This window comes from Lygodium microphyllum, chromosome 21, assembly GCF_053477565.2.
Source record: "Lygodium microphyllum isolate KBCC chromosome 21, Lygodium_microphyllum_v1.1.10, whole genome shotgun sequence".
Taxonomy (NCBI): domain Eukaryota; kingdom Viridiplantae; phylum Streptophyta; class Polypodiopsida; order Schizaeales; family Lygodiaceae; genus Lygodium; species Lygodium microphyllum.
The window spans coordinates 126,976,814-126,981,734 of NC_141155.1; positions in this window are offsets into that span (position 1 = coordinate 126,976,814).

Consider the following 4,921-nt stretch of genomic DNA (forward strand, 5'->3'; position numbering starts at 1 on the left):
GGCATCAAATGCCAAGACATGTAAGCATAAAATTGAAGTAACAGGTGGCTGCCTTGTTTCGGACATATCTGGGATTGTTCAAAACAGTCAATGGCTGAGCTAAATCAGCTCCAAATGCATCTCACATAAGAGGCATAACATCCACAAGTAATTCGGTATCAATAGACATCAGTAGAAGCATCACATAAGCCATAGGCATACAAATACATGCTATCTCAGATTTGAAATCTGTTGCAAAATAATCTGTTATCAGAATTTGGCAAATTCAACATCACCATCGTGTCCGGAGCGTGAAATCCCAACTTAGACTCTTACATTGCCTGAATTGGGTTCCGAATGCCCGAGATATATGACAAAAAGAGTGATTTTTGGGCCAAATTTTGAAACAGGCTCAAAAAAAACGTGAGCTGGCTGGGGGGGTCTGCTGTCCCATGTGTCAACAATGGGGCCCAAAAAGGGGGGCACAAATGGGGGCCAAAGAAGGCCTACACCAAGCCTCAGCAAGCCTTGATAGGCTGAAAGCAAGATCCAGGTGAAGGAAGCTCCAAGAGGTGTGAGCTATGGCTGCCCACAACCTATGAAGACCCGTTGTAATTAAGTGCTTGATCAAATTTATCAAAGCACAAACATTGGTTTCATGGTTCCATTGCCACAATTCCACTCAATCCCTTGATTTGGTGAGCCCAGGGCACTTGATTGCAAGCCAAAACTTTGTGCTAGACCTGATTTTTGCTCTCAACCAAGAAATTATAGCAAAATGTCTTCATACAGTGATGCAATCAAGCAATGATGATGCCTCTGAGTATAGACACTCACATGGGGAAGAAGGAAATGTAATGGCTAATCTTGGACAAGGCTTAGACCATGGACAACAAGCTGAAAATGTTGTTGTTAGGTAAGATGCAAGGTCTTCAAGACATAATGAGGCTGATGATCAACAAAGTGAGGACGTGTTTACCTAGACCTGTGGACTGAAGTAAAACTCTGAAATAATGAAGCAATACCTCAATGTCAATGCCTTGATGGTGCCTCAATAGACCGGGAAGAAGCTTGGGAACCCGAGGAGTGACGGGAGCTCAAGAGAATGAGCTATGGCTGCCGGGAAGGAGACCCAATGTGAGTGGGGAGTCAATGGGAAGCTGAGAATGCCACGAGCCAAGCTCAAGAGTCACAAAGCCGTGCTCTGATACCGGTTGAAAGGTGAGAAGGATCGAAGCTTGCACTAGAGAGCTATGGCGGAAGAGCAAGAGCAAGAAAGAGAGAGACAAGAAATGGAAACTCCAATAGTTACAATGTGTGACTAGGCCTTTCTTAATTCAAACTGTCACTAAAAGAATAAAGAATAAAGTGACGGTGACGGGCGCTCGCCACCTGTAGTGTGCAGTGGCGGTGACTATCAGTGTAGTAATACACGGATGGCTAGGCGGAGGCGCCTTTACCCCCAACAATAACTTTACCATATTATAAACAATCATGTTAATACACTTCCATGCAAACATATAGTTTTGGGCATTTTAATATGCATAATAGCATTGATACATGCAATATATTATAAAAATATGCTATCCCCCAAAGATACAGGATGTAATATCCCAAATCCTTGATACCAAGTAATAGTGCATTGCTTAGATCTTCTAGATTATATTACTTGGTGGAATCAACCTTTGGTCTAGATTCAACAAAAAAACTTAGATTCTTGGAAGTCTTTACTGCTTGTGGTGGTTGCCATGGAAGTGGCACACTTGCAAAATCAACATTAATATTTTACATAGAGAGTATACATCTTGCATGACCATGTGTCTTGGAGGTTGGGTGCTAGAGCACTCTAAAGTAGCACGAGGGTATTTCCTAATCTAGCTACTTTGCATATTTAAAGTATTATCTAAGAGCACATGCAAATGCTCTCTTGTTATGTATGTTGCCAACCTAGCCTAGTTGGTGATCTTGATGCATAAGGAATGAATCATGTGTTAGCTCACTATTACTGCCTTTGCGAGTCTATTTCTCTACACCTATAGCCATTGCTACTCCTATAACATGTTGATTTGCTCAGTTGTTTGCTGTAGATACCACTCCTATAGGTACATCTTATGTACATGGATCTCTTGGTTATGCTCAGCGATGTGCTCCTAGGTAAAAAGATGACGCATATTAGACCTACCCCACTATGATACGAGTAGTAGTGGAGATGTCCATTAGTGTTGTGTATATGAATGTTGAGACGAAGAGACTCATAATACACATGTGTGAGTTGTAACTTGTATCAACAAGTCTTTTGATACAACGTATTGGATAAATAGAAGAATGTAGTAGAGAGTAGCAAGGACTATGTGATAGCATCTTTACATGATGAGTTCTCAATACTTCCCACATGACTAATCTTTTCTCTATAGGGTGGATCATGGATAAGATGTGTGCCTACATGTTCCATAGGTAATTAGATGCAAAAAAGGCAATAAAGAGTGACACAAGGAAGCTCGAGTGGCTAGATTAAGAGGATTGGAGGAAGATCAGAGAGGAGGCCACTTCCTCTTCATAACAATGAAGGTATTAGCAAGAGGTGGTGAGGGCATGGCTAGATGCAAGAGTTGTATATCACCTTGGGAGTGATGACCACATGATTTGCATGGAGGATTTTATAAGTTTTCTATTTGTTATGATGGCTCTCTTATTTTTTGTGTTGATCATAGTACTAAGTTTGTTATAACAATACTCATTTATCTTCTTTGGTATAGTACTCCATCATAAATCACAATCCTATCGGCCTCAAAACAAGATATGCAAAAAGATATAGTCTGGCTATACTCATCAACAAGCTCTATGTGCACGGTGGTCTAATATGTCATATCTCTTTTGATAGTGTAATAAACTTTTAGTTCTAATTATATATTGTCTAATTTGGATTGATATTTGGTTATGTTGCAGAGCCCTTTTGATGATCCATTGTATTGAGATGAGCTTTTGGATTGTGACCAGATATAAGAGTTTGGATACTTGGAGTACCCTATTCTTTTTTGGCCTTGTACTCTATCATGGCTATTTTTGTACATCTTACTTTTATACACACTTTTTTCCTTAATTGTATTAATTTACATTGAGCAATATTTATAGTCACTTTTACCTATTATTATTCTATTTTATGGCTTATTATAGTTCTATGTTCGCCACATTATCATTATACTTTTTTGGACATTCAATCAATGATTATTACTTTTAAGCAACATGTTTATAGTCTATTAAATCATGATGTACGATCTTTTAAATTTAGTGGTATGATTGATTTTTAATACAATGTGGCAGAATATTATTCTCAGAACATGTGGCAAGAAGAGTGGCAAGGTTGCTTGCATGCAATCTTGCTATGCAAAAATTTTTCCCTTGTAACCATCCCTATCGGCATCACAAATATTGTTATAAATACTACTACTAGTTATTTATTGTTAGTGTCACTAGTTGTATCACTATCAGACACAAATAATGATAGTTCTATGGTGATGATTTTACCGATGTTTTTAGTGTTGATGCGGAGGGGGGGGGGATTTATCCATAGAGTAAAACATCAATAGAAACATCAATATAGGTCCTATATATTGCAATAGCAAACGTGGGAAATATCTTCATTGTGAATGCAATTGCTATTTAGAAATGCAATTGTTAGTATCCATTGAACATATGAGTTACTATATATTTTCTTAAGGTTGTTAATGCTATTTTTCACACAATTTTTGCTAGGTTGGTTAATGTGTTAGATATATGGTTTACTACAAAGAAAATGTGATCCCTAGTGTGAGGATAAATGGGGTATATAGCTAGTTTGATAGAGACTATCATATCGAACAAGAGAGAACCTTCAACTCTTATCTCAACGGTTTTTCTTCTTTCTCTTTCGAAAGTAATTTTGGATATGTTAGCCTTATTTATATTTTAAGTTTAGAGTTTAGCTACTATTATGACAGAGATAAAATGAGTGTGGATGTGCTAATATTTCTAATCTCCCCCCATGCCTTGTTGAGTGTTGAAATGACTTGTTTTTTGGATGATTTTTGTTGTTTTTGAGAGCTGAATGGTTGATTTTAAGGGATGATTGATTGGTTTGGAAGTGGATTGAGAGTGTTTTGGATGATATTGATTGTGTTTTGGAAGATTATGATGTTTGTTGGTGGTTTTGTGATGTTCTGATAGGTTCTGAATAGTTCTGTATACCTTCTGTTTTGCTCTGTTTTGGTCTGTTTTGTTCTGATTGTCTTCTGTAAGGAGGGATGGAGTATTGATTGATGAAGAATGAGATATTGTGAAAGTTTATTGAATGGTTTGTGAGAGTTTTGAATGGTTTGAGAGTGAGTTATGAGGTTTTGATGACCTTCTGTAACCTTCTGTAGGTCTTCTGTAGAGCTTCTGCTTCTGTTCTGTTTCTGTTCTGTTCTGTACTGTAACTGTTCTGTAGACTGTTCTGTAAGTGTTCTGTGGAATGTATGTGTGATTTTGGGAAAGTTTTCTAGCCTTGGAAAGAGGTGAATACAAGTGCAAAAGAGCTGAAAGAAGTGGAAGAAGTAGCTGTTGAAGACTCAAGAGAAGACTAGAGTGAAGTGACAGTAGTGAGCTATGAAGAGACACTATAGTGGCTCTGGTGACCTTTCATATCAGACATACCTCTTGGGAGGGGTATCCACGACCTAAGAGTGATTATTGAGAGTAATTTTTGAGAGATTGTAGTGAGGATATGATGTATTATTGATGGAGTGAAATAGAGAGAGTCAGAGATAGCCAATTTTACTGAAACAGAGTGATTGTATATGAGAGATTGAGAGAGAAGACTATGAAGATATTGAAGATGAATACTATGTGATGTATTTCCATTCAAAGATGGTGTACTTCTTTGCTTTCTTTGGTCTATTGATGGATTTTGTGAGGATGTTGAAGA